The 25,564-nt window shown below is 37.5% G+C and overlaps 1 protein-coding gene across 1 annotated transcript in view; it reads left to right on the top strand.

Moving 5' to 3' along the window:
* The window catches only part of LOC113224949 (vacuolar protein sorting-associated protein 13B-like), a 753,925-nt gene that overhangs the window by 258,459 nt on the left and 469,902 nt on the right, over positions 1–25,564 (top strand). The window lies entirely within an intron of this gene.

Below are 25,564 nucleotides of genomic sequence, written 5' to 3'. Positions count from 1 at the left end.
TTACTGAATACTGAGAAGGAATAAATTAGAACAAATACAGAAAATAGAAACTATTTAAAAATAGTTAACCTTAAAATTGTAGTCTTCAATTGTTTTTCTTAGTGCACTCTTATCAGCAATTTTTTGGGCAAGCATCCATAGTAGTTATTGATTTATATGTTAAATATAAATATCACTATTTAATGTAATAAAGCGTGTAAGATTATTTTAATTTTAATATTTAAATTACACTATTCAGATAGAATTTTAATACATCAATAATGTTTCAGTGGGTGTAATATTGCATGGTATTACTTTTTTTTTTTTGAGGCAGAGTCTCGCTCTGTCACCCAGGCTGGAGTGCAGTGCTCAATCTCAGCTCACTGCAACCTCCGCCTTCTGGGTTCAAGCAATCCTCCTGCCGCAGCCTCCCAAGTAGCTGGGATTACAGGCGCCCACCACCACACCTGGCTAATCTTGGTGTTTTTTAGTAGAGACAAGGTTTCACCATGTTGGCCAGACTGATCTCGAACTCCTGACTTCAAGTGATCCGTCCGTCTCGGCCTCCCAAAGTGCTGGTATTACAGGTGTGAGCCATTGCACCCAGCCTGCATGGTATTACTTTTTAAATATTTGTTTAATAGTTTGTTATGATAGCAACTTGTAAGTTTAATTTTTAATTAAGTTTATTCCAATTGTTGGTTTTAATGGCTGACATAATTGGAAAGCTACCTCACTGAGATACATCATATTGAAGAGACTGAAGAGATGAAAAGGTCATCATTGACTGTACTCAAGATACTTATTTTTCAGTCCCATCTATTTTGCAAAGGTTTGCTGACATAAGGCTAGTAAATTTTCATCTTCCTTATATAATGAGTTATTTCAATTTAATGGGATGTTGCCTTTTTTATTCACATAAATTAGTTTTGTTTTTAATCCATATTTTTGAGTGTGTTTTACAGGAATATTTTTAAAGTGTGTATACAGATTATGAGTATTAATTCAGTTAAAATAAGTAATAAAATTCTAAAACCTGATTAAGTATGCATGGTAAATTGTAATATGCCACAATTAACTGAAAACAAGTGAAGGACTGAAGGATCTTTGGCAATTCTTTCTTCTTGTTGAGTGTTCCTGTTCCTTTGTATACTTAGCATAGTGTTATCTGTGGCCTTCTGACATGAGGAAGGACTCCAATGATAGTCTACTGTATTAAATATTAATAAACTATGGCTGGGCACAGTGGCTCACACCTGTAATCCCAGCACTTTGGGAGCCCAAGGTGGGCGGATCACATGAGGTCAGAAGTCTGAGACCAGACTGGCCAACATGGCCCATCTCTACTAAAAACACAAAAATTGGCCGGGCGCAGTGGCTCAAGCCTGTAATCCCAGCACTTTGGGAAGCTGAGACGGGCGGATCACGAGGTCAGGAGATCGAGACCATCCTGGCTAACACGGTGAAACCCCGTCTCTACTAAAAAATACAAAAAACTAGCCGGGCAAGGTGGCGGGTGCCTGTAGTCCCAGCTACTTGGGAGGCTGAGGCAGGAGAATGGCGTAAACCCGGGAGACGGAGCTTGCAGTGAGCTGAGATCCGGCCACTGCACTCCAGCCTGGGCGACAGAGCAAAACTCCGTCTCAAAAAAAAAAAAAAAAACACACACACACACACACACAAAAATTAGCTCGGTGTGGTTACACATGCCTGCAGTCTCAGCTACTCGGGAGGCTGAGGCAGGAGAATTGCTTGAACCCAGGAGGTGGAGGTTGCAGTGAGCCGATATCATGCTATTACACTCCAGCCTGGGCTACAGAGCGAGACTCCAGCTCTAAATAAATAAATAACTGAATAAATAAATAAGTAACTATATGTGTTTCTCATTTTTAGATGAAAGTAAATATAAGTAGATTTTCTCATGTTGGCCAGGCTAGTCTCAAACTCCTGGACTTAGGCCAGGAACACCCTATGGGTGTTCTTGTAGCTTTGTGCACCACATTTTTTGGAGAACACTGTCGTGTTGGAATGTTATTATCTGAAAGTTTAGCATTACCTAGAGAAAGCCTCTCATGTAGGGTTCAGATGTGATTATCCTGTGGAGTAGATTCACTGTGCAGTGGTTACCAACTTGTCCAGTGAGACAGAACACACTCATATGCAGTGAGTTACATTAAGCAGATTTATGACTGTACTCACAGATAGGTATCAAGGGACAATAGAAGCCTAGGATTCAGTGTGATTTGGTTCCCCGAGACTCCGGAAAGCTGCTCAGGTTAGATGGTGTCTCATCTGTGCATGCCGCACTACATCTGAGGGTCCCTGGAAGACATCTCTCTTTGGGTTTTATATTCCATGGTGATATGACTTGCTGGCTAAAGCATTACAGTGTACTGTTTCTAGTCGGGACTGGAACAGAACTTGAGCTGTTTTGGTCAGTCCCTTCCTATCTTAAGATGTTGCGTTGTACAATTATTCTTACAAACTACAAGTGAAAAAAGGAAGAGAACTGGGTAGTTCAAGGCTACCAGAGCACTGTCCTGCAGTTCCCAAGGAGGCAATTTAAACTAAGAAAGGTATTGGCTGAGATAGTGAAAGAAATCTTTACTCCTTCTGATCAAGGAGTTAAAAAAAAAAAAAAATCAATAGCATCTCCAAATCTGCTGGCTTAGGCAGAGAATCAGTGGGATAATGACCAGTGAATATGCTAATAGAGGTACTGAAAGTCAGGTGAGTTAGGAAGCCAATGAAGTTGAACAGCTCTTGAAGAAGTACGCCTGAGAAAGGAGGGAAACAAGTCTCATGATATGCTTAAAGCATTTTGGGACCTATGCAGGCTATGTAATGATGTTGCTAGGGCAGGGCACATACAACTACTAACCTACTGCCTGGTTTTCCCCAAATTGATAGGTGATTTCTTTACTAGCAAATAAACATTCCTAAATTAGAAAGGACTCTTCAATTGTGAGAGACAGAAACTATAGTCAAATGATTTTCAGTTTAAAAACCAGTTGTGGCAGACTATTTATTGAATCCCGTAACCAAAATGGTAAAGGCAAAGATGGATCTTTTCTTTGGAATGACTTAGAACCAGAGATTCCATGTTATCAGCACGCCATCTTTTCGTGTTGGTTTAACTTTCTCTTACTGAACATAGATTTCATAGATAGTTTTGTACATGGCTGGGGTACCTCTGAACTCACATACTTAATTCCCTATGATCAAAGAGAAACAGGTCTTATCCAATGCCTATTGAAAATGTAATTGAAGCACTTTGGGAGGTCAAGGCGGGCAGATCACCTGAGGCCAGGAGTTCGAGATCAGCCTGGCCAACATGGTGAAGCCCCGTCTCTACTAAAAATACAAAAATTAGCCAGGTGTAGTGGCACATGCCTGTAGTCTCAGCTAATCAGGAGGCTGAGGTGGAAGAATCGCTCAAACCCGGGAAGCAGAGGTTGTAGTGAGCTGAGATTGCGTCATTGCACTCCAGCCTGGGTGACAGAGCAAGACTCTGTCTCCAAAAATAAATAAGTAAATAAAATAAAAAAATGTAATCGAAGAGGGTTTTGCTTGACTGTCTTAAATCATGTGCCAACATCTTGGACAGTCACTATGATCAGGAAGGTTAGGTACAATGATTGGCCCAGCGGCAGCCCAGGTTGGATCATGTTTTCACACCTGTGTTCTGGGGCATGAGATACAATGCCAGAAAAAATGCAAGAATAGCAGAAACATGGCTCATGAGGATAACTCCAGCTATTCCAGTTTGCACATACTAATTTTTTATTTTGCAATTAGTCACAGCAGGTTTAAAACACATTACTGTTTTGATAGGAAGATGGTAAATTGATTATGAAGGTATTAGCCACATGAACTAGGGAACAGGGAGAAAAATCTGGAAGGAAAAGACATGAGATGCATAAGACAGATTGCAGACTTTACAACAGGCTTCATTTTAATTTTTTTAAACATAGAGTTTATTCAACTGAAGGAAAGGAATTACAATATGTTTTTGTTGTGTGCAATTTTGAACAATGCAGTTTTGCTTAGCACAATTTATTCATTTTTAAACTTCATCGGTTTCATTATAAAAATTTTTTCCCAAAGAGCCATTAATTTGAATTATCATAATATGTGATTTGAACTATAATGTCACTTAATTTTAAAGTTCTTTGAGAACATATTGCAGTGTTAATATGTGAATGTTTTTCAAATATAGAGTTCTTTGGAAATAAGTGTAAGTTATTCTAGTTTTTATACAAACTGGCAAGAATTCAGCAAAAATTCAACCAGAATTTTTTTTAACAGTCTTTTCACCCACTCTTAGCAGTCAGAACAAGATTATAGTTTCCAGATGAAATTCTGAATGTCACATAGTGATGACATATATTTTCCTGGTTGGCTCAGCATGAGATGCAATTTTGCATGCCATGTCACGCTGACTTGCAGAATCCAAAAGCCATTATTTCCCAAGGGGCTTTCAAGAGTGATACTATTGAATGTAGTTTTTATTTTGATGAAAAGTCTCATGCATTATTGCAATTCTGTGGCAAGTTTCTTAAAGCTTTGAATATTATTTAACTTTTAGAAATTTTAAAAATAGTACTATGTAAAGGTCACTTTCTCTTCAAGATATTTAAATTTATATTGCCAAATACAGTTGCCAAAAATAATGATGAGTATAAAATGTAAATCAAGAATTAGGAAGGTATAGTAGATAAACCAGTAGCTTAGGGACCAAAACACCTAAGTTTTTATCTTACCCTAGCCCATGTTAAGCTAACATCACACGGTTTTTTTTCATTTATAAAATGATGATAACTATACCCAGCAATACCTCAAGTAAAGTAAGATACGTGAAAGTTCTTTAATATGATAAAACACAATTCAGAAGCTGAAGATCACATTTTTGATGTTTGAATTTTAAAGGAAAAGCTGTAGACTTCAAGCATGGCGAAGCGTATTTTGACTAACAGTTTCTAGCCTTGATGTAAAATTTCATTCTTTCTTTTTTCCTTTGGATCTTAATCATCTGCAAGTTGGCTTAAACCTCAGTATATCAGTACAGATGCCTACATAATGAAATTTATTTCACACTGATGATCTGCCTTCTTTTTTAGGCTGTCTAACTGACCTGCTTTGTTATACCAGTCTTATTTTTTTTTCTCTTTTTTAAAGGTGCCTCATATCCAATTGCCTACACATCTCTGCTTAGGTATTTTACGGGATGCTCAAGCCTAACATGTCTTGTTTCATCTGCCTTCCTAAATTTATACAACTATGTACCTCATTCACCATGATGCTCAAGGCTGAGACCTAGGATTCATCCTTAGTGTCTCCCTTTTCTGTCCATTCCGCTTCCAAGTTGTATCTTGAATCTTTTTGTCTGTTCGTATGCCATAACAAATGGAGCCACATCATTTTTTTGTACAGAGTAATGTAAGGATATGCTAACTAGCCTTCCTGGTGGCATTTGGTATTATCTTATCCTCTGATCTCAGTTACCTCAATTCATTGTCCACATGGCAGCAAGAGTCATCTTATTAAAAACCTAAATTAGATCATGTCTCTCCCTGATTAATCGCAGTAGTTGCTTCCTATTGCACTTAAGATATACCTTAGATTTCTTACCATGTTCCACACAGTTGGATCTTATCTAACCTCCATCAGGTTCTCCCGTGGCATCTTTGTCATTTTTCCTTATATGGATCCTGTTTCATTTTCTTGTATACTTCATTCTCTCCCCTTCCCTCCCCTCCCCTCCCCTTCCCTTCCCTGACGGACTCTTGCTCTGTCACCCAGGCTGGAGTGTCGTGGCATGATCTTGTCTCATTGCAACCTCCCGCCTCGCTGTTTCAAGTGAGTCTCCTGCCTCAGCCTCCCGAGTAGCTGGGACTACAGGCACCCGCCACGCTAATTTTTGTATTTTTAGTAGAGACGGGGTTTTGCCATATTGGCCAGGCTGGTATCGAACTCCTGACCTTGTAATCCACTCAACTCAGCCTCCCAAAGTGTGTGGATTACAGGCGTGAGCCACCATGCCTGGCCGCTATATACTTTTCATACTGCAGGTCTTAGTTTAGATTATCAATAAAGAAACCTCTGTATTCCGTAAAAGAGGTATGTGCCAGTCACCCAGGATTCTTTAACACCCCTTTCTGTCCTTAGAACACTTATCATGTATCCTGTTCTTGTTTTTTTTGCTTGTTTGTTTGTTTTTAAAATTCTCTCCTTCTCTAGAATATATCTCAACGGCCATATATGACTTGTTCATTTTTGTATTCCCAGAGTCTAACAGCCATTTCTGGTATTGAGCAAATATGTATTAAATAGTTGTTGCACAAATGAATTAAACTTTTTCTTTCTCGTTATTTTTAGAGATGTAAAACTCTCATTCCTTAATCTTTTAAACCCCTGTTCTTTAATCAATTTAAGTTGATGTCCTATAACTTTTCTTATCTGTTCTGGTTCCTCACAGATATTTATCAGATATTCAGAAGGAGTTAGTAGCTCATGACACAATTTCACATGGTTTGCATAATCTTCCAGGGTATTCCTACTACATCAGAAATTTAGATATATTTTAAAATGTTGAATTATTATAAGAATAATCCAAGTACAACAGGGGATATTAAGGTAAAATTTTACCCTCTAGTCAGTGTTCTCCACTCTGTGCTAAGTGGTTTGGGAAATTGCAAGTAATGTATGACATGGCTTCTGTTATGATGAACTTTAGGTTCTATCTGGAGAAAGAAAAGTAATGTACAGCATAGTAGACTTTAGAGAACTGAGGAAAACTGAGTGGAAGGAATCATTACTATAGAAAAGTTTTCATTGAGAAGACCTTAAGATAGGTCTTAGATAGGTGTAACAATCAAGAAGGTGCTATCATTTGGATGGGAACAGCAGAGAGAAGACACTGATTGGAGTAAAGAATCTTTAGTTGAAATAGTGGAAAATAAAGTCGAACAGAGATTCAGAGAGTCAAGACCAGCTTATACAGAGCTGTGAAAGCCAGATAGAGAACTTTGACTTTCTTCCTGAGATTCATTCTTAAGTAGTATCCTACAGCTGAGAATTGTTTGTAGGATGGAACTAAAGGAGGAAGATCCTTTTCAGAACTGTGAGTAAATCTTTATAGTGATGAAGATTTTCAACAAATTGGTAGCCAAGGAAATGAAGAAAGTACAGATTTAGGTTATTTCTGAAACTAAAAATTGACTTTCTTTCTTACCCTTTAAAAAAGGTATATGTAAATTTATGTTTATTTCTTTTGAGAGATTCCCAAATCATTTTTAGGATCATGAATGATAATAGTGTCTTTTTCATAGTCATACATATGTGGTTTAGAATAAAGTGAGAGGCCATCAATGCTTCTACAATTATTGTACTTTCTACATTATGGTAACATTTTTTGTTATCCATCTATTTCTCTCTTTATAATGAGAGCCCCTCAGAGGTGTGACCCCAGTCTCTTTGTTTCTCCATGACCTAGCACAAGTAGGCACTCACTTATACTTATTGAATTGAACTAAGCAACTTTTCCATAGCTCATAAGTCTTGGAAGAGGCCAGCATTTTCCTTTATCTCATTTTCAAGTGTTTTCCAGGCCACATCAACAGAATATAAGAATACAATGTAATAAGATTCACAAGTGGGCATCTGTTTGACTTTATTCCTGCTGTGCTGCTGAAATTTTAAAAATCTTTTTGTGATCGTCTAAAGAAATGAGGAAATGGGGGATTGAGAGAAAGGTGACGAGTTTTGAGTAGAGGCATGATATAACCTTTTCTGGCTATTTTACCATAATCTTGATGCTGTACTGAGAATAGACTGTAGGGAGAAAAGCGTGGAAGGAGATAAGCCAGGTGCTGTATGGCTCTTGGCCATAGTGTATACCTGTAATCATGGTAACTTTGCCAGGTAGGCATCCTAGAGGATGCAAGGTCAAATTCAGGATCTATTTTGAGATAGAGCCAATCAGATTATAGTAATTTTCAGGATGTATGGTGTAACAGAGAAGGGTCATGGTTTTGTTTCTTTCTTTGTTTTTGCAGCCAGAAAGGTGGATTTGCTATTTATTGAAACTTGGAAGACTAAAAGGTGAAGAGTATAGGGACTTTTGAGAAGGAGACTCAAGAGATTTCCTTGGGCTACGTTAAATTTGAAATTCCTATTAACTACCCAAATGGAGATGTTCAGTAGGCAGTTGGATAAATAGTCTGGAGCTTACAGGATAGATCAAGACAATTCCCTGGAAATAGAATCCTCATAGAGGATACTTAAAGTCATGAAATTGAGTGAGATCCTCTAAGATGGAAGTGTTTGTACAGAAAAGAAATGACCCAAGTACTGAACCCTTGGATGTTCCAGCATTTAGTGGTCTGGAGAATGAAGAATTAGCAAGAAAACTGAGAAAGAGCTACAGCTGAGGTAGAATGGGAACATAGAGATGGTAGTGTTCAGAAAGAAGTGAAGACTGTGTTTTAAGGATGTGGAAATGATCAACTTTTTCAGATTCCTCTAATAGGTCAGTGTTAAACAATGGCTCTAAAAAACTACCACGGAAATTCCAGTGACTCAGAATTCATTTCTTGTTCTAGGAAAGTCCATTACTGTGTCCACAGTGTGATAGCTCTTTTCCAAACAGTGAATCAGCCACTCTGAGGGTCCTTAGGGCCTCAGATTCAGAGAAGAGTTTTAGGAAGATAAAGATTTTGCTGATGACATATTATGAGTTCTAGAGGGCAGAATGGAGGAGATTGCAGTGTGTGGAGTGAGAGATGAGGTCAGATGGGGATTACACAGGTCTGTCTAGTGATGAGAATCTGAGTGATGAGGGGTATTGTTAGAATTTTGGGTTTCTCCTGGTGGCTGATATAAACAATATAAATGGCATGAAGGAATCAGTACTGGGGTTTCTAACTCAGAATTAGGTGACAAGGCTGTGAGTACTGGGGCTGGAGGGATGTGGTCTTTATTCCCTCTGGGATTACAGGCATGAGCCACCATGCCCAGCTTCAAACAAGTTTGAAGAAATTTAAATTATACATTCAGTAAATATGTATATGTACAATTATATACTTAGTGGATTTTTTAAATGATTGCAGTTATATATGTCAAATTAAATCACCAAAAGATAATGAAATTTTTAGGCCTAGGATTTTTCTTTGGATTGCAAAGACCCCCACAAAATAACCAAGGATCATAACTTTCTTTTTCCGCTCTCCACTTAGAGGAAAACAATTAAATGCAGATCAAATAAACATATTTAATGAATTTATTTAAGTTAACATCCAGACTACATACTGGAGTCATAATAGATTCAACTTCCAGTTCTTGTAGCAGGAATCAAGTAAGATGAGAAGAGTTTTGAGTATTAGCAAAACAACTCCTAGTTGGTCTCTTATTTTCACTCTCTTTTTCCAATTATATATTCTTTGTGTTAATATAAGAATTTTAACTTCATAACTCAGGAATAGAAAACCAAATACTGTATGCTCTCACTTATAAGTATGAGCTAAGCTATGGGTATGCAAAGGCATACAGAGTGGTATAATGGACATTAGAGACTAAAAAGGTGGGTTGGGGGAATACTTGGGTAACAGGTGCAGTAAAATTTCAGATTTCACCACTATGCCATTTGTCTCTGTAACCAGAAACCAATTGTATCCCTGAAGCTATTGAAAAATTTAAAAAATTGTTAAAAATAAAAAGAACTTTTACTTCTAAAACTCAAATTTTATTACACTTAATTGCTTAACAGTTTTCACTATCTCTTGGTAACTTCAGGATGAACTTCATGTTTCTTTGCGAGATATTTAAGACCCTTCACAACTAGGCCTTACTTTGTCTTTCTGGCCTTACCTCTGGTATACCAGTTGCATTTTTTGTGTGGTCTGCTTCACTCACACTAAACTACTTACAATTCACTTTGTGAATCTGTGCCTTCATGCATCTTCTTTCTGTCTGCTAGTCTTCTGTCTTTAAGAATTCTTTCTCAAACAAACTCCATGTTACCTCCTTTGTGGAGTCTTCCCTGCCAATATTTGAGTGAATTAATTCAGTCTTGCTGTGTTACCAGAATTATTTATTTATTTATTATTAAAATTTAAGTTCTGGGATACATGTGCAGAACATGCAGGTTTGTTACATAATTATACACGTGCCATGGTGGTTTGCTGCACCCATCAACCCGTCATCTACATTAGGTATTTCTGAAAATGTTATCCTTCCCCTAGCCCCCCACCCTGTGACGGGGGCTGGTGTGTGATGTTCCCCTCCCTGTGTCCATGTGTTCTTGTTGTTCAACTCCCACTTATGAGTGAGAACGTGTGGTGTTTGGTTTTCTGTTCTTGTGTTAGTTTGCTGAGAATGATGGTTTCCAGCTTCATCCATGTCCCTGCAAAGGACATGAACTCTTCTTTTTTTATGGCTGCATAGTATTCCATGGTGTATATGTGCCACATTTTGGGTTGGTTCCAAGTCTTTGCTATTGTGAACAGTGTTGCAGTAAACGTACGTGTATGTGTGTCTTTATACTAGAATGATTTATAATCCTTTGGGTATATATCTGGTAATGGGACTGCTGGATCAAATGGTATTTCTGGTTTAGATCCTTGAGGAATCGCCACACTGTCTTCCACAACGGTTGAAGTATTTTACACTCCTATCAATGGTGTAAAAGCGTTCCTATTCTCTGCATCCTCTCCAGCGTCTGTTGTTTCCTGACTTTTTAATAATCACCATTCTAACCAGCATGAGATGGTATCTCATTGTGGTTTTGATTTGCATTTCTGTAATGATCAGTGATGATGAGCCTTTATTCATATGATTGTAGGCCACCTAAGTGTCTTCTTTTGAGAAGTGTCTGTTCATATCCTTTGCCCACTTTTTGATGGAGTTGTTTGTTTTTTTCTTGTGTGTGTTTAAGTTCTTTGCAGAATCTGGATATTAGCCCTTTGTCAGATGGATAGATTGCAAAAAATTTCTCCCATTCTGCATGCTGCCTGTTCCCTCTGATGATAGTTTCTTTTGCTGTGCAGAAGCTCTTTAGTTTAATTAGATCCCATTTGTCAATTTCGGTTTTTGTTGCCATTGCTTTTGGTGTTTTAGTTATGAAGTCTTTGCCCGTGTCTGTGTCCTGAATGGTATTGTCTACATTTTCTTCTAGGGTGTTTATGGTTTTAAGTCTTACATTTAAGTTTTTAATCCATCTTGAGTTAATTTTTGTAAAAGATGTAAAGAAGGGTCCAGTTTCATTTTCGAATGACTAGCCAGTTTTCCCAATACTGTTTATTAAATAGGGAATCCTTTCTCCATTGTTTGTTTTTGTCAGGTTTGTCAAAGGTCAGATGGTTGTAGATGTGTGGTGTTATTTCTGAGGCCTTTGTCCTGTTCCATTGGTCTACATATCAGTTTTGGTACCAGTACCATGCTGTTTTGGTTACTGTAGCCTTGTAGTATAGTTTGAAGTCAGGTAGCATGATGCCTCCAGCTTTGTTCTTTTTGCTTAGGATTGTCTTGGCAATGCAGGCTGTTTTTCAGTTCCATATGAAATTTAAAGTAGTTTTTTCTAATAATTCTGTGAAGAAAGTCAATGGTAGCTTGATGGGGATAGCATTGAATGTATAAATTACTTTGGACAGTATGACCATTTTCATGATATGTATTCTTCCTATCCGTGAGTATGGAATGTTTTTCCATTTGTATGTGTCCTCTTTTATTTCGTTGAGCAGTGGTTTGTAGTTCTCCTTGAAGAGGTCCTTCACATCCCTTGTAAGTTGGATTCCTAGGTATTTTATTCTCTTAGTATCATTTTTTATTATTAAATTAAAATTATTATTAATTTTGTTTATTATTGCAGACAGAGACAATTTGACTTCTTGTCTTCCTGTATGAATACCCTTTATTTCTTTCTCATGCCTGATTGCCCTGGCCAGAACTTCCAATACTATGTTGAATAGGAGTAGTGAGAGATGGCATCCTTGTCTTTTGTTGGTTTTCAAAGGGAATGCTTCCAGCTTTTTTCCTTCCGTGTGATGTTGGCTGTGGGTTTGTCATAAATAGCTCTTATTATTTTGAGATACGTCTCATCAATACCTACTTTATTGAGAGATTTTAGCATGAAGGGGTGTTGAATTTTGTTGAAGTACTTTGCTGCACTTACTGAGATAATCATGTGGTTTTTGGTCATTGATTCTATTTGTGTGTTATTGATTTGCATATGTTGAACCACCTTGCATCCCAAGGGTGAAGCCAACTTGATCATGGTGGATAAGCTTTTTGATTTGCAGCTGGATTTGGTTTGCCAGTGTTTTATATTGAGGATTTTTGCATTGATATTCTTCAGGGATATTGTCCTGAAATTTTCTTTTTTTGTTGTGTTTCTGCAGGGTTTGATATCAGAATGATGCTGGCCTCATAAAATGAGTTAGGAAGGAATCCCTCTTTTTATATTGTTTGGAATAGTTTTAGAAGGAATAGTACCAGCTCCTCTTTGTACCTCGGGTAGAATTCAGCTGTGACTCATTATGGTCCTGGGTTTTTTTGGGTTGGTAGGCTATTAATTACTGCCTCAATTTCAGAACTTGTTATTGGTCTATTCAGGGATTCGACTTCTTCCTGGTTTAGTCTTGGGAGGGTGTATGTGTCCAGGAATTTGTCCATTTCTTCTAGATTTTCTAGTTTATTTGCATAGAGGTATCTATAGTATTCTCTGATGGTAGTTTGTATTTCGGTGGGATCACTGGTGATCTCCCCTTTATCGTTTTTTATTGTGTCTATTTGATTCTTCTTTCTTAGTTATTTCTTGTCTTCTGCTAGCTTTTGAATTTGTTTGCTCTTGCTTCTCTAGTTCTTTTAATTGTGATGTTAGGGTGTCGATTTTCTGTCTTTTCTGCTTTCTCCTGTGGGCATTTAGTGCTATAAATTTCCCTCTACACACTGCTTTAAATGTGTCCCAGAGATTTTGGTACATTGTGTCTTAGTTCTCATTGGTTTCAAAGAACTTATTTACTTCTGCCTTAATTTTATTATTTACCCAGTAGTCATTCAGGAGCAGGTTGTTCAGTTTCCATATAGTTGTGCAGTTTTGAGTGACTTTCTTAATCTTTAGTTCTAATTTTATTGCACTGTAGTCTGAGAGACTGTTATGATTTCCATTCTTTTGCATTTGCTGAGGAGTGTTTTACTCCCAATTATGTGGTCAGTTTTAGAATAAGTGTGATGTAGTGCTGAGAAGAATGTATATTCTGTTGATTTTGGGTGGAGAGTTCTGTAGATGTCTATTAGGTCTGCTTGGTGAAGAGCTGAGTTCAAGTCCTGAATATCCTTGTTAATTTTCTGTCTCATTGATTTGTCTGATATTAACAGTGGGGTGCCCAAGTCTCCCACTATTATTGTGTGGAAGTCTAAGTCTCTTTGTAGGTCTCTAAGAACTTGCTTTATGAATCTGGGTGCTCCTGTATTGGGTGCATATATATTTAGGATAGTTAGCTCTTGTTGCTTTGATCTCTTTATCATTATGTAATGCCCTTCTTTGTCTTTTTGATCTTGGTTGGTTTAAATTCTGTTTTATTGGAGACTAGGATTGCAACTCTTGCTTTTTTTTTCTTTTTTTTTTTTTTTTTTTTGCTTTCCCTTTGCTTGGTAGACCTTTCTCCATCCCTTTTTTTGAGCTTATGCGTGTCTTTGCACATGAGATGGGTCCCCTGAATACAGCACACTGATGGGTCTTGACTCTTCATGCAATTTGCCAGTCTGTGTCTTTTAATTGGGGCATTTAGCCCATTTACATTTAAGGTTAATATGGTTAGGTGTGAATTTCATCCTGTTATCATGATGCTAGTTGGTTATTTTGCCCATGAGTTGATGCAGTTTCTTCATAGTGTCAATGGCCTTTACAATTTGGTATGTTTTTGCAGTACCAGTTTGGCTGGTACTGGTTTTTCCTTTTCATATTTCATGCTTCCTTCAGAAGCTCTTTTAAGTCAGGCCTGGTGGTGGCAGAATTTCTCAGTGTTTGCTTGTCTGTGAAGGATTTTATTTCTCCTTCGCTTATGAAGTTTAATTTGGCTGTATGTGAAATTTTGGGTTGACAATTCTTCTCTTTAAGAATATGGAATATTGGCCCCCACTCTCTTCTGGCTTGTATGGTTTCTGCCAAGAGATCCGCTGTTAATCTGATGAGTATCCCTTTTTGGGTAACCCGAACTTTCTCTCTGGCTGCCCTTAATATTTTTTCCTTCATTTCAACCATGGTGAGTCTGATGATTTTGTGTCTCGGGGTTGCTCTTCTCAAGGAGTATCTTTGTGATGTTCTCTGTATTTCCTGAATTTGAACGTTGGCTTGTCTTGCTAGGTTGAGAAAGTTCTCCTGGATAATATCCTGAAGATTATTTTCCAACTTGATTCCATTCTCCAAGTCACTTTCAGGTACACCAATCAAACGTAGGTTTGGTCTTTTCACATAGTCCCATATTTTGTGGAGGCTTTGTTCATTCCTTTTCATTCTTTTTTCTCTAATTTTGTCTTCACACTTTATTTCATTAAGTTGATCGCCAGTCTGTGCTATCGTTTCTTCCGCTTGATTGATTTGGCTGTTGACACTTGTGTATGCTTCTCGAAGTTCTCGTGCTGTGTTTTTCATCTCCATCAGGTCATTTATGTGCTTCTCTAAACTGGATATTCTAGTTAGCAATTCCTCTAAACTTTTTTCCAGGTTCTTAGCTTCCTTGCATTTGGTTAGATCATGCTCCTTTAGCTCGGAGGAGTTTGTTATTACCCACCTTCTGAAGCCTACTTCTATCAATTCATCAGACTCATTCTCCATCCAGTTTTGTTTCTGTGCTGCAAGGAGTTGTGATTCTTTGGAGGAGGAGAGGCATTCTGGTTTTTGTAATTTACAGCCTTTTTGCGCTGGTTTTTCCAGTCTTCATGGATTTATCTATATCTACCTTTGGTCTTTGATGTTGGTGACCTTTAGATGGGGCTTCTGTGTCAATGTCCTTTTTGTTGATGTTGATGCTATTCCTTTCTGTTTGATAGCTTTCCTGCTAATAGTCAGGCTCCTCTGCTGCAGGTCTGCTGGAGTTTTCTGGAGGTCCACTCCAGAACCTCTTTGCCTGGGTATTACCAGCAGAGGCTGCAGAACAGCAAAGGTTGCTGCCTGTTCCTTCCTCTGGAAGCTTCATCACAGAGGGGCACCCACCAGATGCCAGCTGGAGCTCTCCTGTATGTGGTGTCTGTCAACCCCTGCTAGGAGGTGTCTCCCAGTCAGGAAGCACAGGGGTTGGGGACCCACTTGAGGAGGCAGTCTGTCCGTTAGCAGAGCTCAACCACTGTTCTGGGAGATCCACTGCTCTCTTTAGAGCTGGCAGACAGGAACATTTAAGCCTGCTGAAGCTGTGCCCACAGCCGCCCCTTCCCCCACGTGCTCTGTCCTAGGGAGATGGGAGTTTTATCTATAAGCCCCTGACTGGGGCTGCCGCCTTTCTTTCAGAGATGCTCTGCCCAGAGAGGAGGAATCTAGAGAGGCAGTCTGGCCACAGTGGCTTTGTGGTGCTGCAGTGGGCTCTGCCCAGTTCAAACTTCCCGGTGGTGTTGTTTACACTGTGAGGGGAAAGTCGCCTATTCAAGCCTCAGTAATGGTGGACGCCCCTCCCACCACCAAGCTGCAGAGTCCCAGGTTGACTTCAGACTGCTGTGCTGGCAGTGAGAATTTGAAGCTAGTGGATCTCAGCTTGTTGGGCTCCGTCGGGGTGGGATCCGCTGAGTAAGACCACTTGGCTCCTTGGCTTTAGTCAATGGTTCTGTCTCGCTGGCATTCCAGGCACCACTGGGGGTATGAAAAAATACTCCTGCAGCTAGCTGAGTGTCTGCCCAAATGACCACCCAGTTTTGTGCTTGAGACCCAGGACTTTGTTGGCATAGGCCCCCGAGGGAATCACCTGGTCTGCCGATTGCGAAGACCCTGGAAAAAGCATAGTATCTGGGCTGGAGTGCACCGTTCCTCATAGCACAGTCCCTCATGGCTTCCCTTGGCCGGGGGGGGGGGGGGGGGGGGGGGGGGGGGCGGCGTTTGCTGACCCCTTGCGCTTCCTGGGTGAGGCGATGCCCCACCTTGCTTTGGCTCACCCTCCCTGGGCTGCACCCACTGTCTAACCAGTCCCAGTGAAATGAGCTGGGTATCTCAGAAATGCAGAAGTCACCCACCTTCTGCATTGATCTCACTGGGAGCTACAGACCTGAGCTGTTCCTATTCGGCCATCTTGCCAGCCATCTGTGTTACCAGAATTTTATAGTGCAGTATTTGTCAAACCAAATGATAATCATAGTATTCAATTAAGTTTGTATCTTATCTTCACATTGTAAGCTCTCGTAGGGCAAGGATTGTGTCATATTTTTAAGCCCTTACTGCAGAGCCCTAGTATGTGGTAAATGGACATTTAATAAGATTTTTAGTTTAGGAGGAAGAAAATTACTTCCACTTTTCCTTCTGACCTTTTTTCTCCTTTCTCTTTCCAAAAAATCATAGATGTGAACATTCAAATTCTAGTAGCAATCTGATTAATCAAAGTTTTTTTTTAATTTGTATTTTTATAAGCTCCCTAGATTATATTTAGTTTCTCTTCGACTCCTTATAAATAATGATAAAAGCCAAAGAGTGGGAAGGGTGCTATTGAAAGGCGAACATAAAATATTTACACCAATTTCATAATTCTACATAAAAATCAGCTTTATTGCTTTACAGTCACACTTTGAATAATTTGTTCTTCTTAATGAGTCTTAGTTCTGAGTATAAAATATTGGAAACCAGTGATAGCCTGTTGCCGCTATAAGCAAAACACTGCCTCTCGCAACTTAAAAATTCTTACTGCTTCTCTAAGATCTCATGATATGCTATCTGGAAGTGCTTTAGCTCATTTACTACCCTTTTCAAATTTTTTTGTTGTTGTCTGTGTGATTTGTTTTGGAATTGAGGCCAGGATAAAGGAATTTTAATGGTCTCAGTGTATTAATGTGATGATCTATGTATAACTTGAATGTTGAATTCTAGAGACATTCATATCTTTACTTTGCTATTTATAACAAGACAGTGTTAATCAATGTACTCGCTTTCTCATTATCTCCCTACTTCTTTTCTCGTCTTATTCCCTTCACCTTACTTTGTTTCTTGTTTTTTCTTGCTTGATAGATTTCAGAATCCCTGCCTTGCCCCATGACTTTCTGTTGAGATCTAGGTAGACTGTGTTGTTTATATCCTGCAAATTATGGACAGGAAACTGAAACCTAAGTAGTTGACGTGATTTTAAGATCACATATCTTGAATTGGTAGAATATAAAAAATAAATCTAGGTTTTCTGAGTCCTCCCAGTCCATGCTTTCAGGAAACTTTTATTTAAATATATTAATCTCACTGGTATCTGAAATTCTGTCACAAAGAGTTTTTTGATTTTTTGTTTCCATTTTAAATCTCAAAGCTTCTACAAATAAGCATAAGCTCCATGAGGACTGGGATTGTGTTTGTTTTGCTCACCACAGAATTTCTAGTTCTTAACCTAGGCCTTAAGAGATAATAGGTACTCCATAAGTAGTTTTTGAATGATGTTTTTTGATATGTTGAAATTTTAATTTTCCATCCCTCCCTCCTTTCTTCTTTTCTTCTTTCTTATTTTTCTTATTTTTTGGTGAGCTCCATTTTCTGATTTTTCTCCTATTGGCACATGTTATTTCTCTAATAAAAGTATTTTAAAAACTGTACCATATAGAAAGAGACACCTTGAAGCACATGAACAGTTAACACTTTATCTTGGTTTTTCTTTTTCTTTTTTTCCTTTCTTTCTTTCTTTTTATTTATTTATTTATTTTTTTGTTTTTTGAGATGGAGTCTTGCATTGGTGCCATCTCAGCTCACTGCAATCTCTGCCTCCCTGATTCAAGCGGTTCTCCTGCCTCAGCCTCCAGAATAGCTAGGATTACAGGTGTGTGCCACCATGCCCAGCTAATAACACTTTATCTTAGTTTTCGTGAAATTTTCTGAATAAGATGATGAAATGTGATAGTGATTATCACTCTTTTTTCAACGTCTGATTTCTCTTCTGAGAAATTTATCCTTCTTTCTTCAAATTCTTGCCCAGAAATCTAGAACATGTGCCCTTCTAGATGGCCTGGTGTTCACCAGTTAGTCTTAAACTTTCTGCAGACTTGTAAAGAAGTAACTCTGTCATCTTCCTTGAGGTCCTACTGAACCATTTCTCTCACAAAGGCCTTGCCACTTTTTTCTCGTTATTTCAGGGAACCTTGATTTCTGATATGGTTTGGCTAGATATCTTCACCCAAATCTCATGTTTAATTATAATCCCCACATGTTGAAGGTGGGGCCTGGTGGGCCGTGATTACATCATGGGGGTGGTTTCTAAAGGTTTAGCAACATCCCCCAGTGCCGTCTCATGATAGAGTTCTCAAGAGATCTGATGGTTTAAAAGTACGTGGCACTTCCCCACTCCCTCTCTCTTTTCTGCCACCATGTGAAGAAGGTCCTTGCTTCCCCTTCACCTTCCACCATGATTGTTTTCCTGAGGCCCCTTAGTCATGCTTCCTGTTAATCCTGTGGAACTGTGACTCAATTAAACCTCTTGTCTTTATAAATTACCCAGTCTCAGTTAGTTCTTTATAGCAGTGTGAAAACGGACTAACACAATTTCCCTTATGGGTTATTTTTCATAGTCATCTTCTCTGTCTGCCTTTGACTCTTTAAAAAATGCTGCCTCTCCAGGATGATCTGTGATCTGAGTTTGCACAGCTTATTTTCTAGAAGTTTTTAATTTTTACATTTTTATCTTTTAAGTAATTAAACTGTGGTTAAGGCAGTTGCCCCCTAGTATAATACTGTCTTGGCTATCAGTTTGATTTCCCATGAACAGAAAGGAAAAATAAAAATTGACACAATTTTCTTCTTGATGACTATTAAAATTTCAAATAAAAATGAAACCATAAATTATAAATAGGTACCTTACACAAAGGTGATACAGAATGTCAAATAATATGCTAATAGAGGAGGTTTTAAGAAGGTACACATGTTATTTGTTCTCTGTTTTAAAAGATGTCAATTGATTTTTTTTTGATTGAGTATTTACCATGCAAGGCATTATACTACTGCTACATGAAATACATAGATAAAAGAGACATGAATTCTCCTTTCAGCAAAATGAACACTCTGTTAGTATCAGCACTGTACTGAATAAAGTCCATAAACATAAGTTGATGGTTACAAGTTTTATGTTTAAAGGGAAAATTTTAAAGTAAGTATCCTATTAAAAGTCATCCTTCTCTATTGACTTAAGTACTAAACCTAACCTACTTTAGTGAAAGCACTTCTTTCTTTCAGACTTTTACTTAGCAGATGATGAAAACCTAGAACAGAAAGTGCTTAATTCTAAGAAGCACTCACTATGAAAACTGAATTATTACAACTGAACAAATGTATCTTGACTTTTGTGGTTATTGTGAGAATCTTAAACTTCAGAATATAAGCCACTTGATATCAAGTGTCAGTATTTGGTGCCATTGGTTTATACATGTTACAAGATATATAGAGTTACCATTTAACTATTGACATCATTATTCAGTGTCCCAAAATAAGAACAGAGATTTTGATGTACTGACTTTGAGTAATTTTTATCAGGTTCCAGTTCAACTTGAAGAAGGTAAAGAGATGTCTTCATATAAATCATTGGTTGAAATATAGATGCAAAACAGTAATTTAATGCTGTGGCTTGGAATTTCTACCTTTATGATTCTTCATCCAATTCTATCTAATTAGTGACATGTTAATAAATATGTATATAAAGATTATTTCTTATTGGAAAAGTAAGAGTAGGAGAGGACATAACGAGAATGTGTCTTCAATGTCCAGCCGTTAGCCACTACTCTTTCTTGCTACGCCATATCACTATGCTCAGTTCCTCCTTTGGAGAGACACACATTCAAATGTTTAAAGTTATACCATGAAGAATGTTATGTTATACAGAATTATGTCAGAATTCTGCCAGGCTCTAGAGGAAGGACCAAATCCTTTTGGGAAATCAGTTACCATTTCTCAGAAGAAATGACATTTAAGGTAGAACTAAAACAATGAGTTGATTTTGATAGAAAAGGAGTGCAGTTGTGTTTCAGATATAGTTATCTTTATCTTCAGGTTCTTTACATAATCAATGATTAGTTAAGTTTTATATCTTTATTCTTTATAGTATTTTCATAAACTGTTTTTGTGTACATTACAACATTTAAATTGAGTAGTATTCTTGATACTACACGTACTTTTAGCTTTAAGGTAGAGGTCAGAAACGTGACATTTAGATTAAATTCATTTTCCTTAATCATGTGTCATGTGGCACAACTAAAACACAAACTGACTCCAAGTGTAGTACTTTTTCCATGGGACAGAAATGAAGGAATGATATTGTACCAAATTGAATGGTTCATCCCCAAGATGTAATTGTTGATATGTTATTTTAACCACTGAAATTTGGGTCTCAAAATTATTTATTTATTGTAGAAAACTAAAAGTGTAATAGATATGTTTGAAATCAGATTGCCATGTTAAATTTAGGCTTTATGTAGCTTTATTGGGAATGAATAAATCTGATGTTTTCTGAATTATTTATTGTCCATGATCCATAGTAGAAATATTATATGTTTATTATATATTTGATAGAACTAGAAGTCATTGTATGGGGATTGAATAATAGAAAAGGTGGCATAACATAGTGGTTAGAAGGATGGACCCTGGAACCAGTCTGCTTAGATGTACCACCGTGTTTTGCCACTTACCAGCTGGATGACTTGGGATAAGTTACTTAACCTCTTTGTCATCAGTTTCCCTGTCTGAAAATGGTCATAAGAGTCTGAAAATAGTGTATTTCCTGTCAGGTTGTTACAATGGTTAAACAGATTGTCATTATTATTATTTTTTGAGACTCTGTCACCCAGGCTGGAGTGCAGTGGCATTAACTCAGCTTACTGCAACCTCCACCTCCCAGGTTCTAGAGATCCTCTTGCCTCAGCCTCCCGAGCAAGTGGGACTACAGACATGCACCACCATGCCCAGCTAAGTTTTGTAATATGTTTTGGTAGAGACAAGGTTTCGCCATGTTGTCCAGGGTGATCTTGAACTCCTGGGTTCAAGCAATCTGCCTGCCTCAGCCTCCCAAGGTGCTGGGATTACAGGTGTGAGCCACCATGCCTGGACAAACAGGTTAATATTTGTAAAGCACTTGTAACCATGCCTGGCATGTAGTAGGTGCTATAGAGGTTTTGATTAAATAAGATAGATGGGCATGAAGCTTGACATAGTTTTATATAGTAGGCGTGTCTTGCCTTTAAAATACACCTAGCTGCAGAAAATGTTGTCTTTTCTTTTTTACAAACTTCTCTATTATCCTTTAGAAATATAATGAATTGAAAACTAGTATATCCAAAATAGTGTACTTTTACTCTTTGAATAACCAGATCATGTTATTCCATGAGAATTTTCAACTGATTATGTTTTTCATAGCTATTTGAACAGCACTTTTAAGCCACATGTAGGTTTCAAGGTCTCTAATTTTTTCATTAGCATTGTATCAGAGAATGTAGTACTTACAAAAAACATGTAGCTGTTTTGGTTAGTGATGACTGGAAATATTGCTTGACAGTAGTTTAATAGTGCCCATACTGCTTGGAAATATTAGCATTTATTAGATAGATTTCTTTTCAAATGTAATAATAGTGCTCATATAGTACTAATATTTTTCATCACTAGGTTTTAAAATTTTGACCATGAGACCTTTGTGCAAACCTTTACTATTCATGGTTTCAAGTAATTTTAAAATTTGGTCTGTATTTTAAGCCGATTATTTAGATTACTAGAGCTATACAGTAATATTAGGTAACCATCTTCTTCTAATAATTACTAATGTACAGAAGAAAAGAAAGAAGTCCAAATAAGTACAAAGTAAATTAATATATATGTTTTAAAGAAATAGAACAGGTAATTCACTTTTATAAAATAATTAATTCTGAAATATATATAGTAAAGAGTTAAATACTTACCACTCCTTTACCCATCATCATTTCCATTTTTCCCTCCTTGGAGGTACTCTGTCACAGGCTTGCTTTTTTAGTCTTCTATAACTTTTTCTATGTGTGGGAAGACAAATACGTATTCAAACTTAATATACTGTTTAAAAACATATTCGGGTGATACCACACATATGTTTGAGGTTTTTCACTTTGTAAGATACCAAAAATATGCCTTTATTCACACCTGTAACTGTATCTCATCTTTAAATGGTTTAACTTTACTCTTTATTGCAAATATTTCCAAATTAGCTGTTTCTTTTTTGATGGATGGATAAATTGTTTAGCATTTTCTTTCCTCTCTTCTTGTCTCCTTCCCTTTCTTTCTTTTTTGCTGTTACAGAAATTACCACTGATACTGAATGTGTTTTATAAATTGTGTGCATGCACCCTCACAACTTTTACTAGTTCCATAGCATATTCTTAGAAATGGGATTGTTTTATAGAACAAGTATCCTTGAAATTTTTTTTTTTCTTTTGAAACAGTCTTACTCTGTTGCCCAGGCTGGAATGCAGTGGTGCGATCTTGGCTCGCTGCAGCCGCGATCTCCTGGGCTTAAGCAATTCACTTGTAGCTGGGATTACAGGTGTGTGTCACCGCACCTCGCTAATTTTTATTTTTATTTTATTTATTTATTTATTTATTTACTTTTAATAGAGAACAGGTTTACCATGTTAGCCAGGTTGGTCTCAAACTCCTGACCTCAAGTGATCTACACACTTCAGCCTCCCAAAGTGCTGGGATTATAGATGTGAACCATCCACCATGGCCAGCATGTTTAAATTTGTAACAGATATAAATTGCCCTCTGTTGCAATTCCATTCTATAGAGCATACCTATTTTCCCCATATATAAAACATTCTCACAAGAGGCTTCAACAATGACAAATTTTGTGGGTATACAAATTAACTCTTTAACATGTTTCCAGTGTAACAGATGAAAAGTATGTCTGATTGTTGGGTATCTGATGAAAAGGGTATCTGATATCTTAATTTTTATTTCTTTGTTAGCAAAGTTGAGCATTTTAAAAATAAGTTTACTAGCCAAATAACATTTTTTCTGTAAATTATCTATTCTTATCTTTTCTATTTTTTTTATAGTCATTTATCTATTTGCCACCTTATATCTTTACTTGGATGTCTAATGGAAATCCCAGTTTAAGACATCCCAAACTAAGTTTCCTTTCTTCTCAAATGTACTTTTCCTATAGCTCCATTCTTCCGGTCTCTCAGTCCCAGTAACTTTGAATCATCTTTGCTTTCTCTCCTACTATACATCTAATCCATCAGTAAGTCCTATTGGCTGTATCTTTGAAACGGATACAGTGTTTTACCACTTCTTGCCACCTCCTTGCTTCTGCTATCTCTTACAACCTGTCTTCCTTTTTCAACACTGGATCCATGTAGTAAATTTTTTGCATAGCAGCCAAAGAAGTTCTTTCAAAACACATATTCAACAATGCCGTGACTGTATTCGGAATCCGTTACTCTGTCCCAGTTCCCTCAAGTAAAAACCATCTTCTTACTATGACCTACATGAGTCCTGTATGACCTGGTCCCTATATATAGCTCTAACCTCATCTCCTACTTTTCTCATGCTTGCTCACTCTGCTCAAGCCATCTTTGCCTCCATACTTTGCTTGAAAATCCCAAACATACCTCTAACTTCAGACATTTGTTGTTTTTGTTTCATCTGACTAATGTAATGCTCTGCCCCCTGAGATCTGCATGGATCTCTCCCAAACTGGTTTGCTTTAAAAAACATTATTTAAAATTTATGTTATTCACCGTAGCATAATATATGACATTATAACTATGAGAAAGAAAAAGTCCATTATTCATGCCCTTAAGGTATTTTAAATATGGAGTCAATGCTCATATATTAACCAAGTTGGGGGGAGAAGGGAAGTATGAGTGGATATGGCAACTAATCATATATCACCACATTCTCATAGTGGTGATGTAATTTAATATAATAAAAATTTATTTAGATCTGATTTATTTATTTTATGCTACTTTAGAAGTACCTAAAATACTACGTATAAATTATGTATTCGCATTAACTTAAGCTGTATTATATAAATGTGTCTGCTCAGTTTTAAATGAATCTGTTTAGTTATAATACACTATTATAAATTACTCAATTGTTTAAAATAATTCCTGAAATCTTTCATTATGAAGACATGGTTGAAATCCTCCAATTTCTTTACTTTGAATGAACAAAATTTTAAATAATATAGAGAGTAGAATATCACATTTCATTTTATTAGGAAATCTTCCTTTTATGTAATCACATACCTGTTTTGGTTATCATCAAAATCCCCCCCCCCCCCCCGCCCTTTTTTTTTTGAGACAATGCCTCACTCTGTTGCCCAGGCTGCAGTGCAGTGGTGCAATCTCAGCTCATTGCAGCAACCTCTGCCTCCTGGGTTCAAGTGATTCTCCTGCCTCAGGCTCCCGAGTAGCTGGGATTACAGGCGCCTGCCACCATGGCTGATTAATTTTTGTGTTTTTAGTAGAGATGGGGTTTCACCATGTTAGCCAGGCTTGTCTGGAACTCCTGACATCAAATGATCTGCCTTACTCGGCCTCCCAAAGTGTTGGGGACTCACAGGCATGAGTCAATGCGCCTGGCCAAAAGTCACTTTTTAATACTGAGAGGTTTTTGTGGGTAAGCTTTTGTTTTCAGGAACATTTACATATGGGAAGACTAATTTTCTATCAATTTTGGATGAATCAAGTGCTTTTTAGGTGAATTTCTCATTTTTTTCCAAGAAAAAATTTTATTGATGTATTACCTTTTTTTTTTTTTTTTTTTGAGACGGAGTCTCGCCCTGTCTCCCAGGCTGGAGTACAGTGGCGCGATCTCGGCTCACTGCAAGCTCCGCCTCCCGGGTTTACGCCATTCTCCTGCCTCAGCCTCCTGAGTAACTGGGACTACAGGCGCCCGCCACATCGCCCGGCTAGTTTTTTTTTGCATTTGTTTTAGTAGAGACGGAATTTCATCATGTTAGCCAGGATGGTCTCGATCTCCTGACCTCGTGATCCGCCCGTCTCGGCCTCCCAAAGTGCTGGGATTACAGGCTTGAGCCACGGCGCCCGGCCTGATGATGTATTACCTTTATACTGAAAATTGGACAAGTTGTTAAGTTACTGCTTAATGAATTCTTAGAAAGTGAATACATGCATATAATTAATAAATAGAACATGTATCTCTTCACAAGTCTACCTTCTAGTCACTAATCCCTGACAAGAGTGAGTGCTCTCCTGACTTCTAACAAATTAGGCCTGCTTATTTTTGAATACTTGCAAAAATCAGTTCTATAAGAGAAAATGATGTACAATGGCAATTCGTAGTCTCATATAAAAATTGTAATTTTAAGCAAGAGAAGAAATAATCTTGAAAATACATTTGGTATGTTTTTGTGAAATTATGAGGTATGTTTCTATTAAATAATTAGCT

This window comes from Piliocolobus tephrosceles, chromosome 7, assembly GCF_002776525.5.
Source record: "Piliocolobus tephrosceles isolate RC106 chromosome 7, ASM277652v3, whole genome shotgun sequence".
In the NCBI taxonomy this organism is placed as follows: domain Eukaryota; kingdom Metazoa; phylum Chordata; class Mammalia; order Primates; family Cercopithecidae; genus Piliocolobus; species Piliocolobus tephrosceles.
The sequence above is the reverse complement of the archived record's forward strand: the minus strand, read 5'-3'. Positions and strand labels throughout refer to the sequence as shown.